General features: G+C 45.6%; 1 long non-coding RNA gene across 1 annotated transcript; it reads right to left on the bottom strand.

Moving 5' to 3' along the window:
- Window positions 1-2,216: 2,216 nt before the first annotated feature.
- On the bottom strand, window positions 2,217-11,464 carry LOC146063831 (uncharacterized). The gene is made up of 3 exons (XR_014471685.1): window positions 11,278-11,464; window positions 3,057-3,270; window positions 2,217-2,793 (listed from the first exon to the last, which is right to left on the bottom strand). It is a non-coding gene; the product is annotated as an uncharacterized LOC146063831 (long non-coding RNA).
- Window positions 11,465-15,413: the final 3,949 nt, after the last annotated feature.

The raw sequence follows: 15,413 nt of genomic DNA, 5'->3' as shown, positions 1-15,413 counted from the left end.
CATCCTATATATGGCGGTTGCGTGCAGCATCGTCCTAGACTACTTTATAAAGGGGGCAATGTGGATAAACAGACCATACCAGGGTCTTGCAGGGAATTATTATCAGTAAAAATAAAATAAAAAACCCTGAGGTTGATGAAAACCTAAAAGAAACCAGGTTGTTGTCTGCATAATCCAGAAATACTATTAGCAAATGAGTGTAAGATGGGTACATGGAATAAAGAGCCAAACAGGTATAACAATACTATAGAACTCACCCAGCCGTAGACCAGTCCTGCTGGAGCCGACGGCCAGGAGAGGTCCCAGGGGCAACGCCCACAATGTTCCATGAGTTTAGTAGTCTGACTCCATCCTCAATGTCGTTAACAATCACAGTGGAATTTTCTCGTGATATTAAGAGTTTTGTTGGGAATCCCCACCGATGGGTAATGTTAGCTTTACGAAGAGCCAGCGTGATGGGTTGGAATGAGCGCCTTCTGAGTAGGGTGGCTGGGGACAGATCTCCGAAAAGTTGAAGCTCTCCAAGTGAAGACGAGGTGTCAGATGAGGGTCTGGCAGCTTTCAAAATAGACTCTTTTATATGAAAGTAGTGCATTCGCATTAGAACGTCTCGGGGAGCAGTATCCGGAGCCGATTTGGCCTTAGGGACTCTGTGGATACGATCGATTAGTAAATCTGCGGACGAGGCTTGGGGCACAAGCTTCTTAAACACATCTACTGCAAAATCATGTAGGCTGCTGTTGGACACCGATTCGGGTATACCACGCAGTTTCAGATTATTTCTGCGGAATCTGTCTTCCAGATCCGCCACTTTGTCACGCAACATCCGCACCTCAGTTGTGAGTGCATCATGTGAGCCCAAGAGGCCATTGTGTGACCCAACCACCTCCTCCATTTTTGTTTCTAGGTGATTAGTGCGATCCCCAAGTTCATCAATGGAAGCTTGGCATTCCTGGAGAGTGGCACGAAATTCCATTGCTACCTCCTCCTTAAACCGTGACAATAGCATCTTCATAGTGCCGACGGTGAGGGCGTCTGTATCTCTAACCTCCTCCGATGTAGGCAAGCGACTAGACGGAGAGGAAGCAGCCATTTGGGTAAGAGATGGAGGGTCAGCAGAGTCAGGCGTAGCACTACTTTTCTTAGGCCTGGAAGGCTGTGGGGAAGGTTTGAAGAAGGAGACCTGAGGAGTTAATTTCGGGGCTTTGGCACGCTTTGCAGGCATAGTAGTATATAATTGTAGACAGTAAGGGGTTACCCAGAAATGATATACAAAGAGATAAAGTTCCACTAGCAAAAATACTGTTATAGCATCCTGTTTAAGGTAAGGATGGTAGGACTGCAAATCTGCATCAGAGCTGCATTGCTAGCGTACAAGGTGTAATTATAGACACCAGTGTTCTTCTATGAGGACCCTGCAGTAATAGCCTCTCACACTGTTTCCCTGTACTTGTGTGCTGGCAGGCTTTACACAGAGTGACCACTGCTGGCAGACTTTCTGAAGGGAGACCCAGAGCTCCCAAGCCCCAGTCTCATGCAGCAAACAGCCCCAGGGATCAATGTACAGTAAATCCCTTGCAGTATAAGCAAAGGAGATGTGTGTGTGATCTCCAATGCCCCAACCAAGATGGCCGCCGCCTGTTCTAAAAAAAAAGGTATGCTGGGCCTGGTGAGGGAGTTTGTGCTGGGGTATAGGACTTACTCTGCGGGTCCCCGCTCAGGCGGTATGCAGGGGGGCTTGGGGAGAGCTTGTAGTGGCGCTGGGTGGTTTTCTAGAGGCTCCGGCGACGTCTTCCCGCCACGGAGCCCGATTCCCAGCAGCAGCCCCAAATCGAGGTCCCGGCTCCGGAGTCGCGGGTAGGCCGCAATCTGCAGAAGCCTGTAAACAGGCTTCCCGACTCCGCTGCCGCCCGCGACCGATCACCGGGGGGATGGGCAAGCTCAGGGGGTCCCCCAGAAGTCTCCTGTGCGGGTACAGTCACCAGGGAACCCGGTTTTTGCAAGGGTCCTGCGGGAGCTTCAGTAGGGTGCTTCTGCTCCGGACAGCCGTCAGGCCACGCCCCCCATGTTGTCACTTTTTAAAATTTTATGGGCACATGTTCTTGCACACGTTTACGAGCACTTTTTGTTTACCAAAGGCTCACGCATATGGCAAATATTTTACACAAGACAAGTAAAAAAAATTTGATAAGACACTTGAAAGTTTTAAGGTTTTTTTTATTTTACTCCAAATTTCAAATAATTTTTTTCAAAGAAAGGAGTGTGGTCTCTTTAATATGGTAAACTTTTTTTTTTTTCTTTTAAATGGTGGCCCTGTTTTGTGACCACCCCCTTGGTAAAGCCCTTTAAAAAGGCCGTTCCTTATGTAATCTATAGGAAAAAAACAGGACTTACCAGGGTTAAGTGTAAACGAGGCTGATCCACCAATTTACCGGGGAGTGCTGCAGTGGAAATATGTGTTTTACCCATGTCCAAACCAGCATCTAACCGGGTACAAATTACTGTGTCTAACCCAGGTCGCTAGTGGAAAAGGGGTATTTCGAAACCTCAGGTGGAACAAATGCTTAAAACTAAGCAGTGTCTTATTTGTTCTGTTTTTAATACACAATAACAAAAGCAAATACATTTTCTTATTTTTAGACTCCCATCTTCAAGAACTTTTCTCCGATGGCACACCATCTCTCTTCACTCAGGTAAAGTGACTCCTCCTTGGCTGGTCTATAAATCAAATCGCTCCAGTCACAAGCAATAAGACTGCTAGGTGCAGGAATTTCAAGATCTGGACGTTTTCGTCTGGAAAGAAATAAAACATACATACAGTATTAGTATTTCAAACTATCTGGTACTTTTAATTTACATGTAGATCTCTGAACAAGCTGCGCATATGACTGAAACTGACAGCAAGGCAACTTACAACATAGCACCACAAAGCATGATGCAATACTTCTGGTTTTAGGATCAAAATAGTCATAGAAAACTTTGCATATTAAGTACAAACAGGCGGGACATTCAATATGAAAAGCTAGTTATGTGAAATTGATATAGGATATATTTACCTGTGCATTCAAATCCATAACTTCTTGTCCAGCAGCTTCCGGGACTCAGTATTAGGCAAACACTACCCCCTGATGCCTGCTTGTAATGTCCACCACAGAGCTGTCCATAATGTCCAGTGTTTGAAGGCATCGGCTTGCTCTTGCAACATTGCCAATGGATGAAGCACTCAATTTTCTTTCAGGTAACCCAATATCTTAATATTCAATAGCATATCTGTGAAAAGTGGAAAATAAACAAAATCTCAAAACAAATATAAAGCTACCTATTGTAAAATAAGGGCACAACACCCTGCAGGAAGTCTATACATTATGTAAGGCAATGTTCAGAACTGGATACACTTAAACCTTGGACCATTAGGGAGTTTGGGAATGGTTTGGGAATGGTTTATTAGGATAATAAGGAAAAGCAAGCTGGATATGGGAGTGAAATATTCAGGTAGGCACCACACAGCACAATGCAATGCCAAACTATTAGGGTTTTAATTAAACTATACATAAAAAGGAGGTGAAACGTTAGGAATGGAACCATACGGCACAACACAATGCTCTACTGATGGTTGTGGGGAGGCGGAAATCTGGTTTAAACCAGAATTTCAAAATATTAGGGTTTTAATAAAGTTTAGATGAAAAGGAGGTGAAACGTTAGGAATGGAACCATACAGCAATACGCCATGTCGCACGGCACCATACGGCACAACATAATGCTCTACTGATGGTTGTGGGGAGGAAGAAATCTTGCGGCCGGTTGGGCGGCACTCGTGACTGAAAGTGGCTTGTCATCTACATGAGTCAAAGGATGCTAAGAGCTGGCACCTGAAGCAGAACTCAGAAATGGAATCTGCAGCTCAGCACTCAGTACTTGAATCACTGAGAACCTTGACGAGCTACAAAAACTCAGAAATGGAACCAACCCTTGGAAACTCATAACTGGAACCAGCTGCAGAACGGGAATCTGAGGCCAAGAACGCAGCGCTGAGTAGTATAGTATAGTACAGGAGACTCAGAACTGGCTCCAGATGCAGACCGCTCCATACTAACATGTGGTACTGTGCCAAACAGCATAGCACAAAATAAGCAAGGATGCCATACTAACAATTTTAGGGACAAAGAACAGTTTGTATTGTTGAGTGTAATCGACTACAATATTTAATATATGTCTATAGTTAGGGGCGTGGCCTAGCCGAGTTGGGAGAAGGACGCAGGTTTAGAGAGCTCCCACTCCCTATACTAATTAAAAAGCCTAATATTGCTCCTGGGACACAAATTCCATACCTGCCGCAGACCAACTGCCCCACTAACACCACCCGGAGTGAGGCTGAGTGTGCTGCGGAGCCGGGGGTAGGAGAAATCTTACCCTGCAGGTTGCGGCCCTCGCCTTGCTGGAAGCCGCGGCCTCAATTAGCTGCCTGCACCCGGAGACCGGGCTCCACGCCCGCATCGCGCTGAAGTTCGGGTTCCGGAGGAGACATTTCGTGCGGCCCCTACTGCTGGAGGTAAGCGGGGAGCGCCCCTGCCTCGCCGGGGGCTTCTGCTCTGCCCTCCTGGCCGAAATAGAGAGGAGAGAGTCAGGAGTCTCCTCCGGCTCCAGCCGCGGCGGCCATATTGGATTCGGCTGTAACGCGGCAGCAGCTGTGTGTCTCCTGCACAGCACAGCCATTCCTGCCTGCACCCACTAAAATCACTGAGGGGTGTACCCAGCCTTCTATATCCCAGAGGCATTGAACGCTCACACCTCTGCCTCATATTCCCACAGCCCAAATCCACCACAAGTCAGAGAGTTTAATGCTGAGCTGTCCTGCACTGTACAAAGTCATACTGTATATCACCACAGGGAGGTGGGCTGTGAGGGGCAGAATCAGTCCTGCTGCACCTGTACCCCAGCTTACTCCTGACTCCCACTGATTGGACATCATCTGCACAGGGTGATAAAGCTGTGTGGTCCATATATCCTCTCAAGCTTAGAGGAAGCCCACCCTACACCCCCGCCAGGTACAGAACCAATGATAGAAGCTGCAGGACGTCCAGCCAGATCTAGAGATACCCTTGAGCCGAGAACCGTAGCCATCTCCCCTGAAAGCACAGGAGGCCCGCCTGCGTGTGCCCCACAAGATGATCATATGATGTTTGGCCCCTAAAGGCCCCCACTCTACCCCTCGCATCACGATGCAGATGAAGAAGTAGCCCCAATCCCCCTATGAGCCTGAGATCCAGGTCCTGAGCCTACGGAGAGAGAGCATACAGCGCTCCCCGACCGCCTCTACTGAATTTGTGTCTGACGTCTAAGACGTGATTACTGAAAATGCCGCCCAAAAGACTCAAGACACCCAAACCGGTCTCCCAGGTCCCGTTTTTCAAGCCGTCCCCCAGAAGTCAGGGCAACAAAACGGAGGCCCTTTCCACGTCATCCTCCCCACCCGACCACATACTATCGCCAGACGCCCTACCATTCCCCCCAGTCTCTCAACAAGAGCCCGCTAGCAGGCCAGAAGTGCCCGATGATGCGGCATTAACAGTGGGGACCCTCAAGCTACTGCTCAACCAGATGAAGGAGGAGGTGTCATCAGAAATTAGAACATCCCTACAGACCTGCCAGCGCTCTATCGACGAACTGGGGGACCGCACAAATGCGCTAGAAACTAAAATGGGGGAAATTGTTGGCTCCCACAACACCCTTATAGACTCCCATTCGGCACTGGAAGAGGAGGTGGTCGCCCTGCGGGAGAAACTGGTCAGTGTGGAAGATAGATCACGGAGGAATAACCTCAAAATACGGGGTATTCCAGAGAACATCTCCAACAGTAGCCTCCATGACTACGTCATCAACATCTTTAAAAAACTGTTACCCTCGGTGACCCCTGCTGACCTCTTGCTGGATCGCATACACAGGTTACCGAAGGCGAGGTCTGCCCCCGAGGGGGTCCCCAGAGACGTTCTGATGAGAGTGCACTTCTTTCATATAAAGGAAGCCCTCCTCAAAGCTGCAAGACCCTCTGCGGACTCTGCTGCGGCCTTGGGGCCCCATCAGCTATTTGGAGACCTGTCAAGAGATACCCTTCTTAAAAGACGCTCCTTCCACCCGGTCACAACGGCCCTACGCAAAGCTAACATAATTTACAGATGGGGTTTCCCGACCCGTCTGTTAATACAACGGGAAGGATCCATAATCGCAGTTTCTTCAGTGGAGGATGGCTTGAAACTAGTGTCCAGATGGGGGCTGCAAGACGCCTCCCCGGAAGCCTCCCCTAGCCGGCGACTTCAGCAGGACTGGTCGCTGGTTGAGTAGCTCCGGAATAGAACAGAGACCACACTCCATCACGTGGGACACTTTCCCCCCACCCACCCGCATCGGTCATAGACGCTAGGTGGCAGAAAAGAGTTGAAGATATCGGAGGGAGGTGTCCACCCTAAACAGTTTGTTTAAATTTAATGGTTACTTAAGGTTGCTGGAGGGCCCCTATGGCCCTGCATAAGTTTGGTTTGGCAGATCCGTCGTGCTCTAATGCACTCTTCTATTTTATCTGGCATTATAGTTTGAAGGAGGTCGGTCCACCACATGTCAGGCCATTTTAGTTTTAGGCCCAGGGTCACTTTGAATGCACGTGACTCAGGCTCGTTGAAGTTTACTTCTATGTCAAAGTACAAATTTACACAGATCAGGGACTACTGGTTGCTTCATTTATCTAGGTTTGCTTTTTGTTTTATATTTTTTCTTTTTTTGCGAGGGGTGAATGGGCCCAAACCCACTACCCCCAAGATACTCAACCCGGTTGAGGTGGCCTTGGACAGGCCCCTCACTACGACCCCACTTGGGGTCGCCTGTCTATTTCTTCTCGCTGTCTCTTCATCCCCCCCTTTCCCATCTCCACCCCATGTGTCTTACCCTCCTGTTTGTCCGTACAGAGTAGCTTATATTGTGATTGTGCCTTCTTATGCTAAAACTCATCTGGTTAGACGTGTATATATGCAAGTTTTAGATGCCATATAAATGATTAATGTCTTATCTTTGAATGCTAAAGGTCTGAATTCGCCCCAAAAAAGGAAGGTAGCGCTGGATTACTTCCACAAGCAGAAAGCCCATCTCGTAGCCATACAGGAGACTCACTTTATTAAAACAGCACCACCCAGATTTTTTAACCACAGATTTCCCCAGTGCTACACAGCTAATGGCCCCCACAAAAAGGCAGGTGTCGCCATACTTGTGTCTGCTAATTGCTCCTTTAACGTGTCCTCCCAGCATATAGACCCGGAGGGTAGATTTTTAATATTAGTGGGTAACCTAGAAGGAGTCGAAACCACCCTAGTCTCTTGTTACGCCCCTAACACCAGACAGATTACATTTATTAGATCGCTCTTCACCACTATACAGAAATACGCCAAAGGGGCACTGCTACTGCTAGGGGACTTCAATATGGTCCCCGACCCTATTATGGACAGGTCACATACCCCAGGACATAGAATAGCCCAGCCCCCGGTTCACTCTAAGAAATTTATGCAGCTCATTAAAGAATATGACCTGTATGATGCATGGCGCGCCAGACATCCGGGTGTGAGGGATTACACCTTTTTCTCTCACCCCCACCGGACATATTCGAGAATCGATCTTGCATTAGCGGACAAATGGACCTTAGCCTCCATCCGCAAAATTGACATACTCCCCATCACCTGGTCTGACCACTCCCCCCTACGTTTGGGGTGGGAACTGACCTCATTCAAGTCAACCCCGGGACCATGGCGCCTGGGCAGATCCGCCCTGACTCAGATAGACTCTAAAAACTCCATTAGAGACGCCCTGTCTTTATATATCACCACCAATGACCCAGCCGACACCAGCATACTCACATACTGGTGCGCCTTGAAGGCTGTAGTGAGAGGTACGGCAATACAGGCCGCAGCCAGAGTGAAGAAAACGGAGGCAAAGGAGATGTTGGCGGCAGAGACAGAGCTGGTTAAACTAGAAGTAGCCCATAAGAATAACCCCTCTGATGAGGCTATATATGCTGAACTCGCGCGAACTAGAGATAAGGTTAATGCGTCAGCTTTTAGTGAAGTACAAAAAAATATCTCCAAACTGAACCAGAGCTTCTACCTCTTTGGTGACAAGGCGGGAAGATTGCTCGCCAGGAAACGGAGAGGCAGAAGGACTAAGACAAGAATAGACCTTTTGATAAACGCTAGGGGAGCTAGGGTCACCGACCCCTTCCAAGTAGCAGACACTTTCGCAGAATACTATGCTAAACTGTATAATTTAAAAGAGGACCCACATACTCCTCAGCCCTCGGATGCTGACATCACTTCTTTTCTGGACGAAATTGACCTCCCTGAGTTACAGTCCGAAGCCTGCCAAGCCCTTAACGCCCCCTGGTCCCTATCAGAAGTAGAGGCTGCAATAGACGCCCTGCCAAACAACAAGGCCTGGGTCCAGATGGGTACCCATCCAATTTCTACAAATGTTTTAAGTCTGAATTAGGCCCGATCCTACTGCAAGTCTTTAACACAGCATCTCAATCCGGGGAATTCCCTGGCGAAATGCTCGAGGCCAGGATAATCACGATCCCCAAACCTGGGAAGCCCACTACGGCGGTTCAGAACTACAGACCCATCGCCCTATTAAACACTGATTTGAAACTGTACGCAAAATTAATCGCTAATAGGCTGGCCCCGTTACTCCCCTCCCTGGTAAAGATTGACCAGGTAGGTTTTATACCGGGAAGGCAGGCTCCGGACAACACTCGGAGAGTACTAAATGTTGTTGAAGTATGTGAGCGTGCCCAGTCCCCGTTATTATTGCTTTCACTAGATGCCGAAAAGGCTTTCGACAGGTTGCATTGGGGATACCTGAGGGAGGTTCTGGTACGTTTTGGTATCAAAGGGAGAATGTTAGACTCGATACTTGCTCTCTACTCACACCCATCTGCGAGAGTGTTTGTGAACGGAACTATCTCTAGTAGCTTCCAGATAACAAACGGCACTAGACAGGGGTGCCCCTTATCCCCTTTAATATTCGTGTTAGCTATAGAGCCACTTGCAGAGAAGATCAGGTCGGATAGCCGAATAGAAGGACCAGTCATAGGGAGAATTCTACACAAAATCTGCTTATTCGCAGACGATGTACTCCTTTGCCTCCAAAAACTAAACACATCTTTGCCCGCGCTACATGAGATCCTAGATGCGTACTCCGCAATTTCATATTATAAACTGAACACCACCAAGACAGAGGCCTTCCCTCTAAACATACCCGAGACAGAGTTGGCGCGCCTGAAAGACCAATATCGCTATGCATGGCAGGGAAGGGCGATTAAATACCTGGGAGTGCTAATATCTCGGGAAACCCACTTGATGGAGTGTAATTACCTGCCACTGATTGTTGCATTCCAAAAACTAATAACGGAATGGTCCATGCACGAAATTTCGTGGTTGGGCAGATTGGCAGCATCCAAAATGGTCCTCCTCCCGAAACTCCTCTATCTATTTCGGTCAATCCCCAGAAAACCTCCCAGGTCTTTGATGTGCAAAATCAATGCCATTTTTACAAAATACATTTGGAAGGGATCACGCCCCCGGGTGGCAAAAAAATATCTGGCCCTACCAAAGGTTCTAGGGGGGGGAGGTTTCCCGGATGTGGAAGCGTATCAGGCCGCGTGTCTATTGAGCCAGGCCGGGGATTGGTGCGACTCCAGATCCTCTAAACCGTGGGTGGTGGTGGAACGCTCGTTAGCCTCTAACATCCCGTTGGTGGACCTACTATGGGTCCCCCTGCGGGCTATCCAGAAAAAGTCTGAGTTATGCTCAGCAACAAAGGCTACACTGGAGGTGTGGCACGGGGTACTCGCCAGTGTGGGTGGGCTAAGCCTGCCTAATGCGGCGATCTCTCTGGAAGCCATTTCTAAACTCATCCCCAACCTAAATTTGAACCTGTGGAACATCGCAGGGATTTCCACTTTAGGCCAATTAATGCAAGGGGACTCTTTACAGCAGTTTTCAGATCTCCAAGCGAAGTACGGCCTGCCTAAGAGTGAATTCTACAAGTACCTTCAAATCCGCCACTGGCTAGCGGCTAACAGAGAGGGCCCAGCTCCACTGGTGCCTGCTCCCAAAGTCCTCACCTCCAGACTGAATAGCAAATCGCAAAAAGGGGGTATCTCACGATGGTACAACTATCTCATCTCCGTAACAAAAAAAGGGAAGCTACCGGCTCAGATCAAGTGGGAGACTGACCTCAATATTTCTCTTAATGAGGAAGTTTGGGATACTATTTTCCACTCAGGATTTAAAATGTCTAAATGCATTCAACATACGGAAATGTTTCTTAAAATCTGTCATAGATCATACTTCACTCCGACTAGACTACATGCCATTTGGCCAAATGTCTCACCCCTATGCTGGAGGAAGTGTGGCTACGTAGGCTCATTGCTACATATATTTTGGCAGTGCCCCTTGCTGGCCCCCTTCTGGTCGGAGGTGTCCTCGCTGGCTAATAATGTCCTTAGACTCCAGGTCCACCTGACCCCAGCGTTGGCCCTTCTCCACTATTCCGAATCACTTTCAGGGGGTGACCTATATATACTGAGGCATATCCTAATAGCCGCCAAGGCAGTCATTGGGCGTCAGTGGAAGTCGATGGAGGTGCCCCTGGCTGGCCAGGTAGTTAGCAAGGTACATAGCCACTTTCTATATGAGACAACGAACGCTAAGTACTCCTCATCAAGGGCATCGATCCACTTGAAATGGCTCAAATGGGCAGAATTTAGAGAAGCGCAGGGCCTCACCCTAACCAGAATAGATATATGGGACAGAAACACCTTGACATCTCCCCCGCATTCGTAAGAATAATGGCCAATTCTTGAATATCAGTCACCTTTTACAAACTGCTGCTTGTACATCCCCCCTCTCCCCATGTCTTTTTCTCCCTAATGTGTCTCTGCAAAACTGTCCGTGTTCTGTCCACTTTCCTGTTTCCTCTACATCTCAGTCTATCTGCTCTCTTTTTCTTCCTATCCCAATTTCTTAAGTAAAACTCAGGTCAATCCTCTGCGCAGGTTTAAACTCCTCTGTTTCCCAAAATACCATTAGCCATATGTGTTTTGTGATTTGCTATGTATATACAATATGTTAAATGGCCTTATGTTGTTAATACCAAATCCGTGTAAGAATTAACAACTTGACCTAATAAAAATCTATTATGAAAAAAAAAGAAAAAAAAAAAATATATGTCTATAGTTACCTATGCATAGAGGTCAGATAATATCTTGCCCGGCTTCTTCAGAGAAAAGTCCACCGAACTGGATTCTGATGACCGATTTTATTGTCCACCACAGTTGTTTAGAAGATCCGGACTTTAACTTCTTTCGACTTTGCCAAAGGATGAAGCAAACTATTTTCTTTCAGGTATCCAAAGATCTCATTATTTAATATAGGAGCTGCCCTAGGGTAAAGTAGAAAAACTAGTAAACATAATACTTGCATGCAAAATTGGTGAAAACCCAAGACATGAGGTCAACATACCTTTGGATATTAAGCTAAACCAGGATGATGCTCTACTGACAGTTGTAGGGGGATGGGACAGGACGGGAAGCAGTGAAGGTTTTAGGGGGTATGGGACGCACCAAAGATTTTAGGGGGTACGGGAGGCAATAAAGGTTTTAGATGGAAGGGACGCAATGAAGGTTTTAGATGGGCATTGAAATCTGGTTTAATCTACAAATATAAACTAAGGATTTGAAATGAACGCAAACTGTAAATAGAGACTGAATAGAAGGAAACGACCATACAGCAAAATGCCATGTCGCACGGCACCATACGGCACCACATAATGCTCTACTGATGGTTGTGGGGAGGAAGAAATCTGGTTTAACCCAGAAATGGAAAATATTAGAGTTTTAAATAAAGGATAGATAAAAATGCGGCACAGCATAATGCTCTACTGATGGTTGTGGGGATGGGAGAAATCTGGTTTAACCCAGAATTTCAAAAAATTAGATATTAAATGAAAGCAAACTAAAAAGGACCGAGTACGGAAGTAAAGGAAGTATAGATAAGTAAAATGTAGAAAAGATATTTACCTGTGCATTGAAGTCAAACATCTCTTCCATCAGCTTCAGACTCAATAGTCTGCAGCAATGTACCCCGATGTCTGTTTGTAATTTTCACTAAAAAGCCATCTTTAGGGTTTGTAGACATTGCCATCCTCTTGTAACTTCGCCAATGGATTAAGCCATTTTCTTTCAGTGGCCCAAAAAATGTAGATATTCAAGTAGCTGCCATAGTGAGAAGTGGAAAGAGTTTTAGATCGGTTAGAGCGTGTACTAGTACTGAAACGGTCTATTGGCACACCACAATTTATAAATGACACCAGGAAAGCACCATACTGCAAAGGGAAAACAATACAACACACCACATACTTTTAGAAAGGAAAAAAATAGAAACAATTTGGATTTTAAAAAGGGAGGCAAGCAGTGAAATTAAGTTTAGAAAATAATCACAGCACAATGCCATGGCGCACGGCACCAAGAAGCACAGCACGATTGCGTACTGATTGCCGAAGGGATGGTGAAAACTTGCTAACCCACGCACTTTAAACTATTCGTATATTGTTGAAAAGTATGTTGGATGTTGGAAGAACAACCTCACAATGCCACACCATAGTTTTAGAGACATTACATTCTGAAATACATACAAGATTAGCAATGTAACCAAGCAGGAAATCGGATAGATTATGATACGAAAGGAAGACCGTAATGTGAAATTTGCTATATTTACCTGTGCATTGAAATCCATAAATTTCTTGTACAGCATCAGAAACATCTGTAGCACTGAATCCTTAAACACGCTTGTAATGTCCACCACCATGATTTCCAGTGATTGAAGACATTGGCTTTCTTGCTGCTTTGCTAATGGATGAAGCAAACCATTTTCTTTCAGGAATCCAAAAGAGTAGCCGCTAAACAAAATAAAGTTAAAGGTAAAATTGGAAAATGCCTTAAATGATGTCAACATATAGAACTGAATAAACAGGGATTCTAAACTTAAAGGCCAAGATGGGGAACCTCTTTTCATAGTCTATTAAGGAAAAATCTAGAAAGGTAGGTTACAGCACAAAAAATCATGCTGCCATATTTTTGGATTGACTGAAATATTCATAGAAACCTTTGTATATTGAGGAAAAACAAGCTGCACATAGGACTGAAACTGCCAGGAAGGCAATTTACAGCATAGCATCGGAAAGCATGATGCCATACAGTACTTCTGGTTTTAATATTAAAATGTTCATAAAAACCTTTGGATTCTAAGAAAATACAAGCTGGACATAGGACACTGAAAATAGTTTGTATGGCTGGGTGTTCTCTATTAGGAGATCAAGGAAAACACAGCTGGATCGGGGGGTACCAACATCATCAGTAAGCACATAACTGTTAATACCAAGTTGTACGGTGCCATACACCAAAGCATCAGACAGTCTGCCGCCATACTAACGGAATTAGTGATGCTGATAATAGATTACACCCAAAAATACAAGCTATTCGCATATGGGGAACACAGATTCCAGGACTGAAACTGCCAGGAAGGCAGGTTCCAGCATAGCATCACAAAGCATGATTCCATACTTGTGAGTTTAAATAGTCATAGAAACCTTTATATATTGAGGAAAAACAAGCTTCACATAGGACTGAAACTGCCAGGAAGGCAGCTTCCAGTATAGCATCACAAAGCATGATGCCATACTTGTGAGTTTATGCCCAAAATAGTCATAGAAACCTTTATATATTGAGGAAAAACAAGCTGCACATAGGACTGAAACTGCCAGGAAGGCAGCTTCCAGTATAGCATCACAAAGCATGATGCCATACAGTACTTCTGGTTTTATGATCAAAATGTTCATAAAAACCTTTGGATTCTAAGAAAATACAAACTAGACATAGGACACTGAAAATAGTTTGTATGGCTGGGTGTTCTCTATTAGGAGATCAAGGAAAACGCAGCTGGATCGGGTACCATCATCATCAGTAAGCACATAACTGTTAATACAAAGTTGTACGGTGCCATACACCAAAGCATCAGACAGTCTGCCACCATACTAACGGACTTAGTGATGCTGATAATAGATTACACCCAAAAATACAAGCTATTCGCATATGGGGAACGCAGATTCCAGGACTGAAACTGCCAGGAAGGCAGGTTCCAGCATAGCATCACCAAGCATGATTCCATACTTGTGAGTTTATGACCAAAATAGTCATAGAAACCTTTATATATTGAGGAAAAACAAGCTGCACATAGGACTGAAACTGCCAGGAAGGCAGCTTCCAGTATAGCATCACAAAGCATGATGCCATACTTGTGAGTTTATGACCAAAATAGTCATAGAAACCTTTATATATTGAGGAAAAACAAGCTGCACATAGGACTGAAACTGCCAGGAAGGCAGCTTCCAGTATAGCATCACAAAGCATGATGCCATACAGTACTTCTGGTTTTATGATCAAAATGTTCATAAAAACCTTTGGATTCTAAGAAAATACAAACTAGACATAGGACACTGAAAATAGTTTGTATGGCTGGGTGTTCTCTATTAGGAGATCAAGGAAAACGCAGCTGGATCGGGTACCATCATCATCAGTAAGCACATAACTGTTAATACAAAGTTGTACGGTGCCATACACCAAAGCATCAGACAGTCTGCCACCATACTAACGGACAAAGGGGCAGATTTATTAAGCTTGGAAAAGAGATAAACTGGGGATAAAGCGGAGAAAAGGTAAAAGGAGATAATGCACCAGCCAATCAGCTGTGTTTGAAAAAGACAGTTGGCAGCTGATTGGCTGGTGCTTTATCTCCTTTTACCTTTTCTCCGCTTTATCTCCAGTTTATCTCTTCTCCAAGCTTAATAAATCTGCCCCTTAGTGATGCTGATAATAGATTACACCCAAAAATACAAGCTATTCGCATATGGGGAACGCAGATTCCAGGACTGAAACTGCCAGGAAGGCAGGTTCCAGCATAGCATCACCAAGCATGATTCCATACTTGTGAGTTTATGACCAAAATAGTCATAGAAACCTTTATATATTGAGGAAAAACAAGCTGCACATAGGACTGAAACTGCCAGGAAGGCAGCTTCCAGTATAGCATCACAAAGCATGATGCCATACTTGTGAGTTTATGACCAAAATAGTCATAGAAACCTTTATATATTGAGGAAAAACAAGCTGCACATAGGACTGAAACTGCCAGGAAGGCAGCTTCCAGTATAGCATCACAAAGCATGATGCCACATGGACTGAACATTTGGAAATTAACAAAATGCCATGATGCATGGCACAGCAGTATGCTCTACTGATGGATGAAGGGATTCTGAAAACT

This window comes from Crinia signifera, chromosome 3 (assembly GCF_055691185.1).
Source record: "Crinia signifera chromosome 3, ASM5569118v1, whole genome shotgun sequence".
In the NCBI taxonomy this organism is placed as follows: domain Eukaryota; kingdom Metazoa; phylum Chordata; class Amphibia; order Anura; family Myobatrachidae; genus Crinia; species Crinia signifera.
Note: the sequence above shows the minus strand (reverse complement) of the source record. Positions and strands in the feature narration are given on the sequence as shown.